Source organism: Lithobates pipiens, unplaced genomic scaffold, assembly GCF_037356315.1.
Source record: "Lithobates pipiens isolate NorthernLeopardFrog02 unplaced genomic scaffold, aLitPip1_a1.2 Scaffold_18, whole genome shotgun sequence".
Lineage (NCBI taxonomy): Eukaryota > Metazoa > Chordata > Amphibia > Anura > Ranidae > Lithobates > Lithobates pipiens.
In genome coordinates this window covers 519,769,598-519,781,426 of record NW_027507758.1, presented here as the reverse complement: position 1 = coordinate 519,781,426, position 11,829 = coordinate 519,769,598, and the positions used below count along the sequence as shown (strand labels likewise).

Sequence of the window (11,829 nt, the reverse complement as noted above, 5' to 3'; positions counted from 1 at the left end):
CTTGTGCAACCAGAGACACTCTACTGTACTGTCAAGTATGATAGTCACCAGCTCTGTACCTGTTGCAATCTGTAGGACTGAGCTATCATTTTTATAGCTCAGGTCCTCCTCTGCATTAATGTGTTACTAGTGTAGCTTTCATTCATAAATTACTCTTTAACTGTTTAACTAACATTCAAAGATTCAGTACCATATCCCCTTCATTGGCATGGATAACCCAATATAAAAACCCATGATATAAAGGTCATACCAGTTCAGCTTTCCTTTTATGCCATGATGAAGTTATCGGCAGACACTGGTGAGCATGTAAAAAGAATAATGTAAAAGAAGGAATCCCCAGGATCTCATTAGAGCACTGGTGGTCAAATTATTTGATATATGGGGCCTTAGGTTTAGCCACAATAGCCAGTAAAATGCGGTAAAATAACGCTTGCGGTAAATCAGGTTTGAAAGTGCAATTCATGAAGAATTTTGCATTAAATAACAAATGTGGTATTTGTTCAACTGAGCGGTAGTTACTGCATTTTTTTCATGCAGTAATTTACCGTATTGAGGTGGTTGCTAAGGAGTGGACCGAGAAGCCGGCTGTCTCATCCTTAACAATGGATGACTCATCAGCTATCAGCGGGTTCCCTGCTCCATACAAGACCCATATCCAAGCATGCAGCCCCGCAAGTAAGGGGATGGGTGGGAACGAGCAAGTGCACCCCCCTTCTGAACCATACCAGGCTATATGCCCTGGTATGGCGCTTTGGGATAAGGGGGCTCTGCCTGGGCTGTAGTTGTGGCAGTCTGCAGGCAGGGTGCTTATCAGAATCTGGAAGCCCCCTTTAACAAGGGGTTACCGGATCCTGGCCCCCCCCCCCCCCCCATGTGAATCAGTATGACATACATTGTACTCCTACTCATTCACCAAAAAAAGTATCATGTAGAAGAAAAAAAAAATCACAAAGACAGTGTTTGACAATTTTTTTATTAAAAATCAAAAAATAATATCCCCCGATGTAGATCCATTGTCAATCATGATGCCCGCTGCCACCACAGGACCTGAAAAAGGAAAGAAAAATACGCTCACTATGAATGCTCCTGCGGTCTACCTGCTCCGCCATGTGTCATTTCTTAAATAGCTATGGGACGAGGTCACCCAGCGATCTCCCCTGGTGACACTGCCCCCTTGTGACGTCACTGACCCATCATGCACCGATCGGTGATGTCACAAGGGGGAGTGGTGCCACCAGGTGATGTGGATGGGATCACTCCGTCGATCCCCGCTGAGCAGGGAGATGACAGGTCCGTCTCTGCACACTGCGCAGGGACAGACCTGTCACAGCGCCGCTCTCCCCTATGGGAGATCGGATGACGATGGACCGCAGTGCCCGTCGTCACCCGATCCGATCCGCAGACGGATGGAAAAATAGCTTTTTCCTCCGTTACACTTTTTTGGAACGGAGCGGGTCGGATGTCAGCGGACATGTCACCGCTGACATCCGACGCTCCATAGAGCTCTATGGAGCACCCATTCAGGTCCGCCTGAAAAACTGACAGGTGGGCCTGAACGGGACGTCAGTGTGAAAGGGGCCTAAGGCTCCACATCACAAAAAAAGAGACAAAATATTGTTTAATCCAAGCACAATGTTATATAAAATGTTCAAGAAGTGTAAAAAAAAGAAGAGAAAATTCTGGATGGAAAAATGGAAGGGTAATGGGGTACAGAAGACAAATTACTGCTTGATTATAAAGTAATATACATTCCATAAGATCAGATTCACATTTGTGTGGCTGCAGTTTGCAGTCTGAAGTCCAGTTTGCACTGGTTCAAGTGCGAAATGTTGCCTGAATTCACATGTGAACCGGACCCAAAAACGCACAGGACCCTTTTTGAAACCACGCCGCGGCCACCCTGGACATCTGTGAACCGGCTCCATTGAGAGCCAGTCACATTCACATGTCATGTGAACTGGATGAGGTTTAAAATGCATCCAATTTGCTTATATGTGAACCCAGCCTAAGGGTAAAACGTTGCTCAAATGCAAGACGTATACACATTATCTATGCTATAAAGGTAATGGGTGTCAACTGTGCTTCAAGTTTGTAAAACCTTGGGGTATCTATTATAAGAACAGCAAAGAAAGGATGAGTTATTGAAGATTTTGATAGTTGAAAGAAGAACGGTTCAAAATATGTTAGTAGAGAATACCGTATATATGTTTAAACATACTGCAAAAATAACCTGAGGTGTTATAGATCCTTTCATCTATCTCAAAGAAAATCACCTGACTGAGAGGAAAGGCAGTGGAAAAAAAAGACATATAACAATAAAAATAAAAAATAAGAATACAAACAATGTTAAATGAAATAAACAATCCCAAATACCCCCCCTCCCCCCACGCCCCCCAAAAAAACTCCAAAAAATTACCATCTAAAAAAGCAAACAAAAAAAGTGAATTTTTAAAAGCAAGTTTCACATAAGAGGTTAAAATGCAAAATATATGTTAAAGTGGATGTAAACCCGATTCATAAAATTTTTTGCTGCACGCATATATCTGAAGTGTTTTCTTATCTCTCTTCAAGCATCATTCCTGTGGCTTTCTCCTGCTCAATTCTTCTGTTATCAGCATGATAACTTCTGATAAGTTCTCTGACACATGTGATAAAACCAGTCTGAATTTTGTGTCAGGTTGGGTGCTATAAATAGATTTGCAGAAAGCTGCTCTACTCACAGGACAGCTCTAAAAGTCTCTGCCTATCTGGAGGGGGGGTGTTTGCTCTTTTTTCCAATCAGCTGCTCCTAGTGTAATCCAAGATTTTTCTCACAGTGCAGAATGAGGAATTGAAACTACTAAAATGAGCTGCCCTTTCTAAACAGTATAGAAAGATGAAGACAGCAGATATACATGTAAAACTTATGCAGGGAGATTTGTTTAATCTCCGTGTATCATCTGAGACTGTTCACCTCACTGGGTATATGTGAGGATTTACATCTACTCAAGGGCGGAATGACAACTCATGGGGCCCCCGGGCAATAGGAGATTATGGGTCCCCCAGGCAATCAGAGATTATGGGACCACATAGTATACACAAACACACACACACAGTATATAATCACACAGTATACACAGACATGTTTCTATTGGCTGAAAAGGTACTGGAGAGGCGGGGCAGCTTTAACCAAAAGGATGTCAGTAAGGGACATTTCAGAGACAGATGTAAAAAAAAAAAATACAGATTTTTACATACTGTCCCTGGTTTTACTGATGCTGGCAACCCTGATGGGGCCCGCTAGTGGCCCGGGGCCCTCGGGCAGTGCCCGAGTGACTGAATGGTCAGTCCGCCCCTGCATCCACTTTAACCACTTGCCGCCCGCCCTATTACAAATAGACGGCGGCAAAGTGGTTTCATAATCCTAACCGGACGTCATATGACGTGATCAGGATTATGAGCCGCTGCGCGCCCCCGGGGGCGCGCATCGCGGCGATCATTGTTGCGGGGTGTCAGTCTGACACCCGGCAACTACGATCTCGGTAAAGAGTCTCCGACGGAGACTCTTTACCACGTGATCAGCCGTGTCCAATCACGGCTGATCACAGTGTAAATGGGAAGAGCCGGTGATCGGCTTTTCCTCACTCGCGTCTGTCAGACGCGAGTAGAGGAGAGCCGATCGGCTGCTCCTCTGACAGGGGGGGTCTGTGCTGATCGATTATCAGCACAGCCCCCCTGAGGATGCCCACACTGGACCACCAGGGACGCCACCAGACCACCAGGGATGCCCAGCAGAGGTAATCCTCCCTAGACCACCAGGGATGCCAGTCAGGCACAATGGATGCCAATCAGTACCCATAATGGATGTCAATCAGTGCCCACAATGGGCATCACTGATTGGCATGCATTATTGTTTGGCACTGATTGGCATCCATTAGTACAGTATAACACCTGTGCTGCTAATGAGTGCCCACCTGTGCTGCTAATGAGTGCCCACCTGTGCCGCTAATGAGTGCCCACTTGTGCCACCTATCAGTGCCCACCTGTGCCACCTATCAGTGCCCACCCATGCCCATCTGTGCCGCCTACCAATGCCCATCTGTGCCGCCTACCCATGCCCATCTGTGCCGCCCATCCATGCCAATCCGTGCCACCTATCAGTGTCCATCCGTGTCGCCCATCCGTGTCGCCTATCCGTGTCGCCTATCAGTGTCGCCTATCAGTGTCGCCTATCAGTGTCGCCTATCAGTGCCGCCTATCAGTGTCCATCAATGCCACCTCATCAGTGCCACTTCATTGGTGCCCATCAGTGCCGCCTTATCAGTGCCCATCAGTGTAGCCCCATCAGTGCCCATCCGTGAAGGAGAAAACGTACTTATTTACAAAGTTTTGAAACTGAAACAAAAAAAAAACATTTTTTTTTTCAAAATTTTCTGTATTTTTTTATTTGTAGCACAAAAAATAAAAACCGCAGAGGTGATCAAATACCACCAAAAGAAAGCTCTATTTGTGGGAAAAAAATGATAAAAATTTCATTTGGGTACAGTGTAGCATGACCGCGCAATTGTCATTCAAAGTGCGACAGCGCTGAAAGCTCAAAATTGGTCTGGGCAGGAAGGTGTTTAAGTGCCCTGTATTGAAGTGGTTAAGTTTATACTCTATAGAAATTTTGATACAATCAATTTTGCCAAAATCATCAATCTGCCACTCTTAATGTTTAACTATGGTTTCCAAATTTGGTTAAATATTTTTGGTCTTTTCATAAATAGAAATACATCTTTTTGAGATCTAACAACTTGGTAAAAGTCTCATAACATTCTCTAAGAGGGGATTTCTTTGGGCTTCCAATACTTGGGGATTAGAGATTTTGCTGTGATAACCATAGTGTACATAGCTTGTAAAGCTGGCCATACACTGAGCAAAATTCAAGCAATGTGGGTTACCCTTTGGTACATGGCTATCCAACATCCTCCAATCTGAAAATCGAAGCAGTGCAGCTTTTTGTTGGCTGAACAGTGACTGTATCCAATGAATCAAATTAGCTGCATCCAAATTATAATGGGTTGAGTCAACTGAACCTTAGTTTTTTAAGTTGTTTTTTTTATGATGTTTTATATATGTTTTCTTCTGTATACTGTATGTAAACACTTCAATCAAGAGTGAGGCTTTGATACAGGATTTCCAGAGCATGATGGACGCACCAAGAACCCTTTCACACTGAGCCGCCCCGGGCGGTAAAACAACGCTATTTGGCCTGCAGCGGCGCTTTGCCGGCGATATAGCAGTGCTGCTCCATTGTTTTCAATAGGGTGGAGGAACTGAGCAGAGTCTCTTTCCTTGGACAGTCTTGTGAAAGTGACCAAATTATAAGGGGTGTACTAGGGCTGCAATTGATGGCATTATTTATAAAAAATGTTTCTGCCTGGTTGAATTGAGTTTTTGAGTCACAGATATAAATAGTTGTGGCTGGTGCTTAAAATATTTTTTTGGGGGGGCCACGAACAAGCTAAAAAAATTCAGAAAAATACTGAAAAAACACAAACATCAAATGCAGCCACTGTGCCCATCAAATGCAGCCACTGTGCCTGTCAAATGCTGCCACTGTGCCAGTTAAATGCAGCCACTGTGCCCCATCATATGATGCCACTGTGACCCCCGCTGACGGCAGTGACAACAGCGAGCTGTGGGATGGTGGGTTGAGCAGTGGGTCAGGCGGCGGCTCCTGTGTCCTCCATTTGTTTTGTCTTCCTTCCTGGCTCCTGATGGGCATCCAATCGGAGCCCCTGTGCCATTCTACACAGAGGCGGTGGCGTGATAATGGGGGCGGCGCCCAGGTGCCCCTAATGGACAGGCTGCCACTGGATCTAAAATATGTATACTGTAAATAAGTTTCAGAAATGTATCATGAATTCTCAGGAATTCTTATCTCTTTGCTTTGTTCTAGGTTAGTGACTTGCAAAGCATTAGCATGACAGCCAGCCAACTAGCATTAGCTGCATAAAAGGAATAAAAAGCCTAGTAAACATGATCAGAATAGCATACAAAAAATACAGCTTTCGATAATCTGATTTTTAGTACACAGCTTTTGTCCGAAATTATGCGGAGGGACAAACATGAAAATTTTTCTTGTACGATACCAGATTGTACAATTTTTGTTTAATCAGTAAGCTTTACAAAATACAATACAAATATATTACATCACTTCCAAATTTTTATTCTGTCATACAAGAACCTATTTGTTTTTTTTTTATATGGAGACTAGCATGCAAAAATAAATAAATAAATAAATAAAAAGATCATCATTTGTCCAATAATCTCACTGTATGTACTAGGCTTTAGGAATGCTCTGCAATACAAGCCTTGTGAGACATTTCCCTCAAACGGAGGTGGGGGGGGAGACACTTCTCTCTCATATTCCATTGTGAGTATAAGCTTGAGCTATTGAGTTTCGTAAACAACTGACTTCTTTTAATAATAAAGGTACAAATTTTTACTGCCTTTAAAGATTAGTCAACATCAGCAAAACATTTTTAGGGAGCTGCCAATATGATCCCTAAATTGAATATGTTAGGCTAGGGATATGGGAGCTGCCAGGGAAATTGCAAGCAGTGTTATCAGGGAGGCATTTTTCCCTGCTAGACTATAGGACACCTTGAGGCGACTCAGTTCGCGTTGTGCGCTATACAAATATTTAACTCACTCACCTCCCTCTTATGTGATGAAATTAGATGTAGATTGTGGTGTTCCTTAGTCCGGCGGGAGACAACTAGACGGAGCTGACAACTTTACTTGGGATATCAGTGCAGCGGGGTCAGTGTTGTCAGCTTACTACAAGACGTTAAGAGCTCACTGGTTTTCTGGCAGACCAATGTGTATTTTTCTGTAAAAAGACAAAACATGGGTAAATGTGCATATATTTAAGCGATGTACTGAATATGTGTTTTTCCCATTTGGATTAGACATAAATTTTAGGAAGAAAACTGTAATCCATCAGAGTGGGAACATGGGATTTCTGTTTTCTAGTTTTAAAAGGGGTTAAACCTTATAAAAAAAGCCCCTCCTTGAATATATCTATTTATAACACAACACACCCTTTCAACCTTCTTTCTGTGAATGTTCAAAAACACTATCCTGCCAAACCAGAAACAGTTGGGAGGTATATGCATACACAGAATATTAAGTGGAAAGCGGAAAAGCTTGTGAAGAATAACGTATGTAATATAATTCCCAACTGAAGGTGAAGGCTCAGCTGATACAGGTGTGGAATCAGCCTGATTACTTGTACCTCATTTATGCAATAGCCTTCTAAGCCCCCAGGCCATCTTGTACTATTACATGCACCTGCGTTCCAGCTCTTCCATGTGAGAGTGAAATTCTCATTTGAAGCTCTACAACCTGATTAGTTTTTTTTTTTTCAGGATCACAGAGAATTTGACCTTTTCATCAATTAACTCTTGGCCTCCAGTGAGAGTGCTAGACTTGGATGTCATATGAGATGAAGTGGTCAGCTGTGCTTACGCTCCCTCAGGAATGTCTCTCATGAAATGGTGGTCACTCGTTCATGGCTCCTGGCTCTTTATGAGATTATATCCTACAGACACAAGCCATTACATTTTGAGCCTTCATTTCAAGGTGCAAAAAGATAATCTATTATGGTAGGATGGATGGACAGCTTTAGGGTGGCTTTACGCCGACAAATCTCCAACTGGTAAACATTACTTTGCGGAAACCCACTTCGATATTCCCTCTGTCAGGATAATAAATAGAATTAAAGGTTCACATCCTTTTCTATGTAGAAAAATACACAGATCTTTTATTCATTTTTGGACACTGGCAGCCTTTACTTACCCCTCTAGGTAGTACAGTCATCTATGAGGTGTTCACAGTTCTTATGTCTGTGGATGGATCTCCAAAGACATCCTCAGCCAACCATTCTTAGCAGAAATTGTGTTTCTTTATGGATACCATGAGCAATCTCCTTTGTTGAGGTATGACTACCTCTGCAACCATCAGCATGAATATGTGGGCAATCCAAGTATTCCTATTTATGGAAGGATCTTTCACATGTAAGAAATGACAGAAGTTTGTTCACACAGGCACTTCTGACTAGGGATGAGCTCCGGCGTGTTCGCATGGAACACTTGCACAGCCCGCCAGGAAGTCGGCGCAATGCTGCGCTAATCACAGGCAGTCAGACATTGCCCCGATGTGCGGCTGCAGAGATCGGGCAATGTCTCACTGCCTGTGATTAGCGCAGCGCTGCGCCGACTTCCTGGCGGGCTCTGCACGTGTTCCATGCGATCACGCCTGAGCTCATCCCTACTTCTGACCCCTCTTTTTGTTGGTTGGTCTAGAGGTTGGTTTACCTCCAAAAACATTAAAAAAAATGTAGTAGTGTAAACGAATGTACATACCGTATATAATGTGTAAAAGCTCTTGTGCACACGGTCGGACATTCTGACAACCAAATCCGTTGGATTTTGTCCAAAACTGTTGCATACACACGGTCGGACAAAGTTGTCAGAAAATCCAATCGTTCAGAACGTGATGACGTAATTCCGTTACGATGGGATTACGTTCAGGCTAGTAGCCAATAGCTTTGGTCTAGGAATTTGATCTGAGCATGTGTGGCACTTTGTCCGATCGGAATTCTCTACACACAATCGGACAAAGTCCGATCGGATCATGTTGTCGGAAAATTTTATAGCCCAGCTGGAAAACTTGGTCCGTCGGATACTCCGACAGAAACAGTCCGAGGGAGCCCACACACTGTCGGGATTATCCGACAACACGGCCCTATCGGACATTGTCCATCGGAATATCCAACCGTGTGTACAAGGGCTAATAATGATTTTGTCATTTATAATAATAGAATGCTAAGCAACGCTAAGGTGACCAGATTTTTTAAATGAAAACTGGGGTCATACTGTATGTGGGGTTGAGGGTTAGAGGATATGTGCTAGGGGGTGCTTTGGGAGGGGAGAGGAATTAATAATAATAATAATAATACATTTTATTTATAACGCCCTTTTCATCAAAAGATCTCAAAGTGCTACAGGTTACAAAAACAACACAACAAAAACAAACCTCTAACATGAACAAAAAACTTTGCTAAAAAGAAAAGTCTTAAGTCCCTTTTTAAAACAATCAGTAGATTGAGGGGCCCTTAAACTGTCAGGTAGGGCATTCCACAAACGTGGGGCAGCTGCACAAAAAGCCCTATCTCCCATTGTCTTCAATCTAGTTCTTGGAATTTGAAGAAGGTTTGAATGAGTTGAATGGAGGGAACGAGATATATTTTGTAATTTAAGAAGTTCCTTAAGATAAGGTGGGGCATGGTCATGGAATTTTGCTGGGGTGGTCAAACTTCAAATCTGCCCCCCCCCTTCTAGCACAAGTCCTCTCTAACCCAAAACAAAGCACCCCTAGTACATATCCTCTAATCCCCACCCCCCTCCCTAAAATAACTCCTGGCAGCATAATTGGTACCAGCCCCCCAAACATCATGTACCCCAAGACTCCTGTTGTTACAGACCTCAGCCCCGGCCCCCAGGCAGATGCTGTAGCAAGGTTTCCCTCCTCTTCCTCGGCTCTTCCTCCTGGCCTGTGTATTTGTCATATCAGAGCCGAGGAGGAAGCATTGTACAGTGAGTGCAGCCGGTGGGGAGAGGAATGCGATTGCGGTGTGTGGGACCATGACACCTGTCTCTGCCTCACTCCCTCCTCCCCACACACCGTGTGGAGCTGAAGAGTTCCCGGAAGGGAAGGAGGAGAGAGCCGCGGGGCCAGTGCCAATTCTAGTATCCCCCTCTGGCGGTTGTCACCCGGGTGCGGGCCGCAACCCCATAGCGACGCCACTGAGCCCCGCTCTGCATCAGCACCAGCCTGTAATCCAAGGACAAATCTGGGGACAGACAGGCAGCGGGGACATTGTCCTCAATCTGGGGACTGTCTCCTGAAACCAGGGATGTCTGGTCACCCTAAACAATGCGTAATTCATACAAATGTAATACCTAGACCATTATTTTCTAAGCCAGTTTTCATTTACCATGAGGGGCCTTTTTTACACATATGTATTTAAAGTAACATGCCACTAGCCACTATTGACCTAACTACATAGGAATAAATTATTTAAACTGCACTTTTATACATTACAATCCATAGGCCTTACTGTAGGAGAATAGACAAGTGTGAATAGTTAAAGCCAAGTCAGAGATTTTATTTAATGATACTGAACAATCTAAACTCTTGTTGGCTACAACTGATTTGTAAAAATGTGAAATTATTGAGCCAGAAGGTGAATACAAAGCTTAGTAGTGTAAAATGAAAGTTGCCCTTGTAGCTTAGCCCCAAAGCCTGGTACACATTGCATTTTGGCAATAAAAGTTTGTTTTGAGCTACAGCTACCAATCCCTTTTAAATACACTGTATTACCAAAAGTATTGGGACACCAGCCTTTACACGCACATGAACTTTAATGCATTTCTCTGTCTTAGTCAATAGGGTTCAGTATTGAGTTGGCCCACCCTTTGCAGCTATAACAGCTTCAACTCTTCTGGGAAGGCTGTCCACAATGTTTAGGAGTGTGTCTATGGGAATATTTGACCATTCTTCCAGAAGGCATTTGTGAGGTCAGTCGCTGATGTTGGACGAGAAGGCCTGGCTTGCAGTCTCCGCTCTAATTTATCCCAAAGGTGTTCTATTGGGTTGAGGTCAGGACTCTGTGCAGGTCAGTCAAGTTCCTCCACCCCAAATTCACTCATCCATGTCTTTATGGACCTTGCTTTGTGCACTGGTGCACAGTCATGTATATTACTGCTCCACCGTACAATGTCCTTGTCACTGGTATGAATACTGCCTGTATGCGTCACACCCACTAACATTCAATTACAATATGACTTGTGTTGCATTTGTATACGCTATATTATTTTCTTTTGATTTGATATTTTTTTCCTCCTCAAAGTGGAGTTTCCCTTTAACGGAGCAGGAGCAGCTGAGGAGACACCCGGCCATGTCACCAGAAGCACTTGAGCAACAGGACCAGGTGTTGGCTGCCTGAAGGTCCAGCAGCATCCTTTTAAAACTGAGTTCATATTTGTGAGGCATAGACAGCAGCAGGCAGAGGAGAAGCTCATGGAGAAGGCCAGTGGTGAAAAAGGCCATGGAGCAGGCTTCAGTGGGTTCATTGCATCCCACCCAAATCCTAGGAGTTTTATGTCGGCGGTTGAGATAGTTGAGGAAGCTTTTGGGGACTTGGGGTTCTCTGCTATATGCTATTTGCAGTGAGTAGGCTTATTGATTCTGTAGGTCGCTACTGGCCTTCCACCATAACCAGCTGGTCTAGCTAAAATGCAGTGGCAACACAAACTGCTTGCCAACCACCTGATATTTGATACACCACGTACTGTGTATAGAGTTAGTGCAATATATTGCGTTTTTTTTTCCTGAGAAAAAAATCTACTCAATGTTAGTTATATGTAACAAATACATTTTAGACAATTTTGCACATCCAACATTCACCACAGTTGGGGGAATGCCCTTTTCTGTTCTAACATGACTGTGCCTCTGTGTACAAAACCAAGTCCACAATTAGATGAGTTTGGTGTGGGTGTTTTTTGTCCAACCTGACCTCACAAATGCTTGTTTTATCGAATGAGCAAAAATTTCCCCAGACATACTGCAAAATCTAGTGCAATGTTTGGGGTGCTTGCCAAATTCATATTAAATGACCATCATTTAGGAATGAGATTCCAATAAGCTCATAGAGCTGTAATGGTCAGCTGTCCACAAACTTTGGGCCATATCAGGTATAAGGTCCATCTTAAATGTTCAGTATATTGCTGAGGACAT

General features: G+C 43.7%; 1 long non-coding RNA gene across 1 annotated transcript in view; it reads right to left on the bottom strand.

Moving 5' to 3' along the window:
• Positions 1-954: 954 nt before the first annotated feature.
• The window catches only part of LOC143990246 (uncharacterized), a 33,045-nt gene continuing 22,170 nt past the window's right edge, over positions 955-11,829 (bottom strand). Inside the window, exons 2-3 of the long non-coding RNA XR_013277242.1 lie at positions 6,684-6,859; positions 955-1,047 (exon numbers count right to left, since the gene is read on the bottom strand). This is a non-coding gene — a long non-coding RNA (uncharacterized LOC143990246). The remainder of the gene's footprint in view (positions 1,048-6,683; positions 6,860-11,829) is intronic.